This window comes from Sinocyclocheilus grahami, unplaced genomic scaffold (assembly GCF_001515645.1).
Source record: "Sinocyclocheilus grahami isolate Dianchi unplaced genomic scaffold, SAMN03320097.WGS_v1.1 scaffold1182.1, whole genome shotgun sequence".
NCBI lineage: Eukaryota > Metazoa > Chordata > Actinopteri > Cypriniformes > Cyprinidae > Sinocyclocheilus > Sinocyclocheilus grahami.
Window position 1 is genome coordinate 256,580 of NW_015506361.1, and position 10,714 is coordinate 267,293.

General features: G+C 47.1%; 1 protein-coding gene across 1 annotated transcript in view; it reads left to right on the top strand.

Moving 5' to 3' along the window:
- LOC107567711 (neurexin-3b-like) overlaps positions 1–10,714 on the top strand; it is a 172,172-nt gene that overhangs the window by 23,545 nt on the left and 137,913 nt on the right. The gene's annotated exons all lie outside the window — the stretch shown is intronic.

Sequence of the window (10,714 nt, forward strand, 5' to 3'; positions counted from 1 at the left end):
GTCTGTGTGTGGGGGGTGGGGGGGGGGGGGGGGGGGGGGGGGGGCGCTAGACTCCTTCCCAGCACTGGACCTGGTCTTCCCCTTTAGAAGCTGCCAAAGACTTGCTCATCACCCCATTGTCTGAACCACAGAACCTGACCAAACTGCGGACTGTGGAGGAATAGATGATGTGGTGAGGATGTGGACCAGTTGAGGATGCAGGATTGAGAGAGTGAGAGGCACACAGGACCTAAACCAACTTAAGCTCATCACTATGAACCTCCTTCTTGGCTCTGTGGCTCTACTGCTTCTTTCTACATGCTTCCTGAGAACACATCGAAGCCATGGGTGGGAGAGCACATGGAGTTGGCTCGTCACTCAGCATAAGTGCAACCCTGGAGCTTAGCATCCTGAAACTCATGACCTTATAATAAGGGCAGTCTGTCTCATTAAGAGCAGCCTCTGCATAAGTGTAGGCCAGGTGGATGACATGGCTTTCAGGCCCATCGAATGGCTGGAGAGAACATTTTAGAAATACTGGAACACAAAAGGGAAGTGACAGGGTCATTGTATAGCTTGTTTCGGCAATTCTTGGAGAAAGGTGTTTCCCCATAATGTTAGCTGTGGTGTAGATGTGGTGTACATATTAAACATTTATTTGTAAAAAAACAAAAAAAAAACAGAATATTTGCTTTTTTAGAAAGGGACTCATCAATACGCCAAGAAGTCGCAAAGTCTTTATACACATGGGAAATTATATAAAGGCCTATTTGCTTAATGGTTCTGTAGCATGTGTGCACTATATCAATAGGCAAGCCTAAGAGGAGGGGCTAAACTATTGAGCATGCAAATGAACTTACACTGGCTCAGATATTATGCAGATGAGATGCTAATGAAGGCACTGGACGAGAGTGTGCTGCTGCTCAGGGAAGATAATCAAACGCTGATCAGCACACAGCAGAACTCTCATTGGACCCCAATCACCACCTGTGCAGCTCTACAATGTTACATGCCATAACAAAGGACAAAGGACAAAGGACACATGTTTATGTATGAGAAGCAGAATTTGTTTGTTTCATTGATATGATGTGTTTGGAGATATTGGACAGAAAGTTGGATGCTTATCCTGCCCCTGCCTCGCTAAAATATAATTTTGCTATCTACCTTCTTTTTCTGTGTTTGAATATGCCTACTTCCCTACTTTGCAGTGTGTAAAAAGAAAAAAAACAGAGACTGTAAAATTTGCAAATGACAGTACTTCTTAAGTACAAATCTGATGGGCACTTACTATATACCATGTGGTCACAGGAGAGTTCTCAAGTAAAACCCCAATTACTAAAAAGTTGGGACATTTTTGTAAAATGTTGTGGAATCTGTAATTTGTTAATTCCCTTTAACTTTTAAGATTTCCAATGTTTTCACTGACCAACTTAAATGTATGTTAAAAATATAAACAAATGTTAATGGCTGCAACACACTCCAAAAAAGTTGGGACAGTTTAACACTCTGTCACATCAACTGTCCTTTTGATTCCAATGTTTAATTGTTTGAGAATCGAGGATACAAATTGATAAAGTTTTGCATGCAACATTTTTGACTTCTGCTGGTTATCAGTCTGTAGTTGTTATTGTCTGAATGTCCTTTTCATGATGGGCCATACATTTTTCTTTTGTGCCCAATCATTATATCCTCAGTCCCAATTTGTATTAAGTACAACAGCATGACTTAAAGAGTAATGTTATTTTTATGCAACAGTTGTTTAAAAAAATATAAAGTAGCTGATATTTCAGACATAATTTGGCTCGCTCTTTTGTTTATGTTTGCTCCACCAGCAATAGTTATTAGCCATAGTTATTTTACAGTGCAGTGCAGGGTCACACAGGGATTCCTGTGTCAAGATCCTTTTTCTTCCCCTTGTTATTTGTGTATGTTTGAACATCTCACGCCTGCGTGTTTGTCCTGTTCTCCTCAGAGGATCAGAGAAACCTGATCATAGCAGTGTGTCATTGGAGCCTGTCGCTGGAACACACCAAACTGTTCCTCCTTGTGGGAGTCCTGACAGAAATGCAAAGCTTCATAATTAGTTTTTGAATGAGAGCGGCAGTGGTGTGGAAATGTGCTGAGTTAATCATCCTGTCTTATTCTGCACAATAAAGTGTAGTTTTACTCTGAGTAAGCTAGAGGGAAGGTTTCTTTGTCCTCTTGTGCTGAAGGTCATTGCAGAGTGTTGGGGGGTTTTTAAGTAAAAAAGAAGCAAATGTGAATTTTGATGTTTGTGAGGATAACAGCAGTTGCTTATATGCTGCATTTACATTTAAGTGGTCAAAACAGTTCACTAGCAGAGTGCAAAGAATTATAGGAAATTGTGCACTACAATTTCAAGGAGCGTGTTCCAAATGGCATAAATAATGCAGAACAATCTTGGCATGAGTTGTATAATTTTTTTATTGTTATGTTAGTGAAAAAGTTGTTAATCTGTTATTTTTCTTCAAGTTCTTCACCGGAGTGAGAGAGAGAGAGAGAGATAGATGGACTCCAAAAATGGGCCCATTCACTGTACATTTCCCCTGCTCTTTAATGTCTTTTTTTTCATCAGGGTGAAGATTTAAGGGATTATAATCATAATTATCATAATTATTTACTGGTACACTGTTGGATTACTGATTTATTATTTTTCAGTTTTATAAACTTTTATATATTTTTTAAATATTAAAACTTATGTTGTTATATTAAATCATATTTTAAGAATACTTAAATGTTATATATATTACATTTTATTATATTCAAAAAATCATTAAAATCAAAATTCCTTAATGATGTCAATTAGGTAGCCTATAACATCTATATATTTATAAGTGTGATAGCTCCTTTGGCTTCAAAATATGATGTAAAGTGACATGTGGCCAAGTATGGTGACCCATACTTGGAATTAGTGCTCTGCATTTATCACACACAGCAGTGGGCACCTATTTTTTGGTTGGGGGTTCAGTGCCTTGCTCAAGGGCACCTCAGTCGTGGCATTGAAGGTGGGAGAGAGCACTGTACATTCACTCCCCCCACCTACAATCCCTACCGGTACAAGACTCAAACCCACAACCTTTGGGTTATGAGTCCGACTCTCTAACCATTAGGCCACGACTTCAACCCTTTGGAACTCCTTTGGAGGGAATGTTGAATGAACACTCACGTTTCCATGTTCATGTATCTTTTCAAGATTGACCTGTATTTAATTTACTTGAGAGAAATTTCTTCAGGAATATGCTTCTTTCATCATAGCCATGTGGTGTGTGTGTGTGTTTGTATGTGTGTATGTGTGCATGAACATCTACTCTTACACCTAATCAATATTCTGCTCAAGCATGACGTTGCTTCCAATGCAACTCCAGGCGTAGCGGCCCTGGGGCCATGACTAGGAAGTGGCATTTAAGCAGAGCCTTCAACTCACAGACAGAAACTTTACACAGCTTATGGTACTGTATCACTCTGTGTGTGTACCTGTGTGTGTATTGCTGTGTCTGTGTGTTCTTGTATGACTCTGATTTCACAGATCAGCAGTGAGATCCAGGCACTCCCAATGCTGTGGCCTTCATGTGTAATTGGCACACTTTATCATGGCTGCAAGTCAGGAGGCATCAGCATCATATTAGTCCTCCTCCCCTTGCTGGAGTTATGATGTTTATTAGCAAACCCCAGGCACCGCATAAATCCAATACTGTGTTTATCCACTGTATCATGTTACACACTCCCGCATGCTAACAAATTTTTTATAACAACCAGTGCCACAATTTTGATTCGTAAGAATCAAATTCTCATGACAAATCAGTGCAAATACTGTACTTCCTGACATTGCTATATCTATCTCTGTATCGTATTAACAAATAAAATGCTAACCTGACATTGCTAATTCTAAAAACACTTAATTATTGTGTTTGTTTTTATGTCTTAAAGGTGCTACAAACAATTTCAGTAATTTTACTCACTGTTCTGTCATTTTGCTAAATACCCTTTCAGCAAAGCTAAACATATAGAGTGAAAAACAGTTCACCCCACAAGGCTTCTGGATTGTATTCAATTTTATTTTGAATGCAAGAACAAGTTGTGTAAATGGCTGCTAAGTCACTATTTTGTACTTATAACACTGGCAGCAAACATGTAATCTACTGTGGCGATGAAAGGATGGATCTGTGGAAATGTCAGAGAACATGTCTTTTGGCTACAGGAGAATGAGGCAGAGAGTGCTACGTCAGGAGCTCAAGGACGTCGCTTCTCTGGCAACTGCTGTTTAAGGTTATCAAAGGGGGTCGTGACTCAGCGGCTCCTAAGGAATCATTTCCATCTGAATCGTTCTTAGCCAAGCATGCTGCAGAGAGCAAATGGGTAGTTGACATGAAATTTCAAGCATTTTCAGCCATGTATTCCTGTGTGATGTGCTAAAATTCAACTAAAACTAGTCTATTTTAAATCCAATTAATTAATTATCATGGTTATTTACGACTATGATTTTCCCATTTAACAGATCATTGAAAATTATGTGATCATTTACTCACCCTCCTGTCATTCCAAACCTGTAATTGGAACACACATTTTAAATATTCCTTCATCATCTTCATCATCAAAATTTACAAAAGTAATCCAAAAGAATCAAGCGGTTTAATTAAAGAAGAGACACAATGATTTTATATGGTGAACAGGTTTAATTTAGGCTTTTACGCATAAACATTGATCAACACACATTAATGTGGTAAACAGAAGCTCAAATGTGCCTGCTTGATGTGCGAGAACAAACCTCACTGGTTCTTGAGCGTCAAGCAGGAATGTTTGAGAAATTTGAGAACCAGTGAGGATTGTACTCATGTATTAAGGCATTTTGGTCCATTTGATTTATCAATTGGATTAGTAATACATTATTAGGCTAAATCTTAACATATGACCAATTAGTGGCCAAACAGTTGACTAGTTAATACATATATGTATTATTTTAAAACTCAGATGGTTGATGGAAATGTTCACAGACATGTTGTGTGTCAACTACCCAAATGCAGTCCTCTGCTAGAGGAGTGAGGGGACTTGCAATATATTTCATTAATGCAAAATAAATTTATAGTCTCCTCACTCCTCTAGCAGAGGGCTGCTACATCAGATAAAAACCACTTACCAGTATGTCAGCCAGGGTGTTTTGTTTTTTAGCACAGTTTTCTGAACATTTATTTTATAGCTAAGTCTAAAAATATGTTGTGACATTTAAGTTGTGTTAAGGGCAGTTCAGATGTTGGTGTTGGTCGGTGCTTGTTTTCAATCATGTTTACTTGGCGTTTGTTGGGTCCTGAAATTAAGTGACGTATTTTAACCTGGTGACTGTTGGCTTTGGTCTGCATCAGATGGTGCAATGTGAATACCCCTTCAAATGTTTTTGTTACAAAGGCATATTAGTTTGTCAGCTCCTGGTATGCTACAATATACACAGAAATAATTCAGTAGTGTTCTTGTCTGTTCTTACTTTAAGAGAAGTTTCAGAGATCCTGTGATGTTGAGCTCATAGGCTAGACCCAGGCTTTTGAGCTACAGCCAAACCTGAAGGCTTTTTAGCTGGATGTCAGACTTTATGATACTATATTCTTATGACAAATCAACACTGTATTGCTGTCATTTTACAGCAGTATTTCATATTAATTTCATACTTGTATTTCAGTAGTGTAACTACAGATAAACTGACATTTGGACAGATACCAATAATCAATGGATAGATAATTTATTGTAGATAATGGATATGATGATGCTCAGTATTAAAAATATGTACTATTGGGAATTGACATTACTTCAGTAGTATAACATGGGATGCACTTATATATTAAAGATACTGTAGCAAATTGTCACGGTTCGCTACTGTGAGGAGCACGGAGTGAGGAGACGCAGAGTTGAATTCAAATTTATTGACTTTAATAATATCCAGGGAAACAGGAAGACACACGTAGCAAGCGTTAACATCAACAATTCCAGACAAGGGAGAACGTCTCGGTTACTTGTGTAACCCTCGTTCCCTAAAGGAGGGAACAGAGACGTTACGTCAGTCGTGACTGACGAATTGGGATCTCGCCCGAGAGCCCAATCACCTTCGAGTGTTAACTAAACAAGCCAATGGCAGCGCGTGCAAAAGCACATCAGTTTTTCGCTGAGGAGCCGAGACTTGCGCCCCAGCCGTACAGCGGTGGTACAGCAACTGTGGCGACGGGACGTAACGTCTCCGTTCCCTCCTTCAGGGAACGAGGGTTACACAAGTAACCGAGACGTTCCCTTTCAGTCAGTCCCGTTCGATGTTACGTCAGTCATGACTGACGAATTGGGATCCGTATGAAAAACGCCACTATTGGTCCGCTACGCCTGTCCGCCGAGGGTGCGGGAGGAACTCCAACAGGGTTCGCCATGGGGAACTGAACTGAGAAGCAAAAAAGCGCACGTATCCGGTCAAAGACAAAGACAAAGAGCTGGTCTGAGGTCCTGAAGCTCCGCGTACGGTCCACGTAAATGTGCAGAGCACGAACGGGACAGAGCAGAGCGATGGCTGGGTCTGCCTCCTCCCGGGGCAACGCTTGCAAGTTCACCACCTGATCCCTAAAAGGCGTGGTGGGAACTTTGGGCACATATCCTGGCCGGGGTCTCAGGACAATTTAAGAGTTACCTGTTCCGAATTCTAGGCACGAACCGTCGACCGAAAATGCCTTCATGTCCCCTACCGTCTTGACCGAGGCCAATGCGGTGAGGAGCACTGTCTTCAACGACAGAAACTTAAGCTCTACGGACTGCAGAGGCTCGAAGGGCTCCTCCTTCAAGGCCGTCAGGACCGAGGGGAGATCCCAAGAGGGTAACAGGTGAGGGCGCGGAGGATTTAGCCTCCTTGCCTCTCTGAGAAACCTGATGATTTGCCAAGGAGGGGCTGTCGCGAGGAGCATTAGTTCGGGGAACCAAGTCCGACTGGGCCAGTATGGCGCTACCAAGAGGACCTGCTCCTCGTCCTCCCTGACCTTGCACAGTGTCTGTGCGAGAAGGTTCACTGGGGGAAATGCATATTTGCGTAGGCCCCGAGGCCAGCTGCACGCCAGTGCGTCCGTGCCGAAGGTCCCCTCGGCCAGGCAGTAAATCAACTGGCAATGGGACGTGTCTTGGGAGGCAAATAGGTCTACCTGAGTGTCCCCAAAGCGTCTCCAAATCAGCTGGACTGTCTCGGGGTGGCGTCGCCATTGTCCCGGAAGGGCGGGCTGACGTGAGAGCTCGTTGGCTGTACGATTGAGCTCGCCTGGGACATGAATGGCGCGAAGCGACCTCAGATGCTTCTGACTCCAGAGGAGGAGATGGCGGGCGAGTTGCGAGTTGCGACATGCGACGGGATCGTAGACCGCCTTGGTGGTTGATGTACGCAACGGTCGCAGTGTTGTCCGTACTGACCAGTACATGCTTGTCGTGCAGCAGCAATTTGAAGCGGCGCAGAGCAAGCCATACTGCTTGCAACTCGAGGCAGTTGATATGCCACTGCAGTCGGGGCCCCGACCAGAGCACCATAGCTGCATTCCCATTGCACATGGCACCCCAGCCCCTGGCAGAGGCATCTGTTGACACAACAACATGGCTGGATACTTGCCCTAGGGACACCCCTGTCCGAAGAAAGGCAAGATCTGACCACGGGCTGAAGGTCTGATGGTAGAACGGGGTGACTGAAACCCGGTATGTGCCGTGTCGCCATGCCCATCTCGGGACCCGGTCGTGAAGCCAACGCTGAAGCGGTCTCACATGAAGCAACCCGAGCGGCGTGACAGCGGCTGCGGTTGCCATATGCCCCAGGAGCCTCTGAAACTGTTTCAGTGGAACCGCCCTGTTGCGCTGGAAAGACCCCAGGCAGTTCAGCATCGACTGTGCACGCTCGACTGTGAGAGACATGCTGAGAGGTTGACCGAGTCCAGCTCCATGCCGAGAAAAGAGATCCTCTGCACTGGGGAGAGTTTGCTCTTTTCCCAGTTGACCCGAAGCCCCAACCGGCTGAGGTGACTGAGCACCGTGTCCCTGTGTTCGCAGTATGAGCCAGTCGTCAAGGTAGTTGAGAATGAGAATGCTTGCTTCCCTCAATGGAACGAGGGATGCCGCCACGACCTTGGTGAAGACACGAGGCGACAGGGACAGCCCGAAGGGGAGGACCTTGTACTGATACGCTCGCCCTTCCAATGCAAAGCGCAGAAACTGTCTGTGTCGAGGGAGAATCGAGAGGCCGCGTCCTTGAGGTCGATCGCTGCGAACCAATCGAAAGGACGGACGCATTGAAAGATGCATTTCTGCGTCAACATCCTGAACGGGAGCTTGTGAATGGCCCGGTTCAGCACGCGCAGGTCCAAGATTGGTCGTAACCCACCGTCTTTCTTGGGTACGATGAAGTATGGGCTGTAAAACCCTGACCTCATCTCAGCTGGAGGGACTGGCTGTATCGCGTCCTTCCCCAGCAGGACCGCGATCTCTACACGCAAGACAGGAGCATCCCTGTCCAGCACAGAGGTGAACTGAATGCCCCTGAACTTGGGAGGGTGCCGGGCAAATTTGAATCGCGTAGCCGAGTCTAATAGTTCTCATGAGCCAGCGAGACAGCCTGGGGAGCGCTAACCAGGCCCCCAGCGACCGAACAAGCGGGACCAGGGAAACCACCGACGTACCCGCCGTGGGGTAGCGAAGTGGAACACAGGGACCCAACCCGGGAGGCAGTGCATCCCAGGGTGGTGTCTGAGTGCGCGGCGCGCCACTTACCTGGCTCCACGGCTGGGCTCGTGAGGAGGCATAGCGTCCCTGAACCGGACCCTGCTGCCCATTGGCGAGAGGAGAGGGGGACGGCTGTGTGGAGACTGGGTCTTGCGCACCACCATCCTCACCCTCTTGGGACCCGGAGACAAAGGAAACTGCTCTTTTATTGAAGTTTTGGGTACCAGGTGTGAACAGAAAAAATGGGAACAAAGGATTCTCCACCCAGCCCTCCTACTGGGGAAGGAGTGGTGCGGTCACCATCTCCTGAAGAGCAGGATCCAAGAACTCCGGGTCGCCCGTCTCAGGGACGCTGCCTGTCCTGGCGCATCACTGGCTTGGCAGGGGCGGAGGCGGGCTGCGCCGGTTTCCTGCGGCCAGCTCCACGCTGCGGCCGTTGTGAAGGCTGCTGTTGTGGCCGCAGGAGGGCGCCCTTGGTGACGAGCAGACAGAGGGGCTGCAGCCGGTGGTGGGGTGAAGACAGCAGCAGACCGCCGGGGCAGGATGTGTCGAAATGCCTCTGTCTGCTTCTGCGCGGTGGAGAACTGTTGGGCAAAGCCCTCCACCGCTTCGCCGAATAGGCCGGCCTGGGAGATTGGGGAGTCCAGAAAGCGATGCTTGTCGGCCTCCCTCATATCCATCAAGGTCAGCCATAGGTGGCGCTCCTGGACCACCAGTGTGGACATCGTCTGACCCAGGGCCCGCGCTGTGACTTTCGTCACTCTAAGTGCGATGTCCGTCGCAGTGTGCAGTTCCTGCAACACACCTGGGTCAGCACCACCCTCGTGCAACTGCTTCAACGCCTTGGCCTGGTGGACCTGCAGGAGGGCCATGTGAAGGGCGGAAGCGGCCTGTCCAGCAGCACTGTAAGCCTTAGCTGTCAGAGTGGACGAAAACTTACAGGCTCTGGACGGAAGGCGTGGATTACCCCTCCAGGCGGCGGCGCTTTGCGGGCAGAGCTGCATGGCAATAGTGCGCTCGACTGGGAGGATGTCCACATATCCTTGGGCCGCCCCACCTTCGAGGGTGATGAGGACGGAGGAGGCACCAAGCCTATTTCGGGCAGAAAAAGGTGCCTTCCCAGACTTAGTGACCTCCTCATGCACTTCTAGGAAGAATGGAACCGGGGGCGGCTGCCGACGACCGGCTTGCGCCCCCAGGAACCAATCATCCAGCCTCAAGTGTTCGGGAGAAGGAGGAGGCCTCCAGTGCAGCCCGACACTCTCGGCGGCCCTGGAAAGCATAGCAGTCAGCTCTGGATCTGACTCGGGCAACGCCACTCTTCCTGACAGAGGCAGCGCAGCCAAATCCTCATCTCCAGAGCCTAGCTCGCCCTCCGATGCAGCGATCGACATCCTGTCATCCGCCTGTGCTCCGCACAAGATGCTGGACCCCGCCCTGTCCGAGGATCCAGCACACTCGTCCGGGAACACCAGGTGGTGCGATGTGCTAGAGGAATGAGAGGCCCACGGAGACGTACTCGACGGGGAAGCTCTCACCGTGATCCTCAGATCTCCCTGACCATGAACCGAAGTAGCCCTCCGAGAACCGGAGGAGCTAGAACGGGGCATGGCAAGGGGGATATCCCCCCGTTTAACGAAGAGGTATCTAAACTGCAACATCGCGATGGTCATGTCCAAGCACGAGATCATGACCATCAGATGAAGCCAGGAAGCGACCACATCCAGAAACGCACAAGCGGGAAGTCATCTTTAAATCTTTAAAAGTCGCTCGTGAAGCTCTTTTAGAATTTGCTCTTTTTAGAAAGGAAAACACTCTTTTAGATAGAGCGCTGAAGTGCCCAGGGGAGGTACAGCAGAATGGCAACTGCAGCACACCGAGGTTTCTAGCAGCACTGGATGACAACCCCCGCTGACACGCCGTGACACCAACGCCAGCTGTTTTCTGCAAACACTGTTTTCTGCAAACAGTTTATCGAAGCGAAAAGCTGATGTGCATTTGC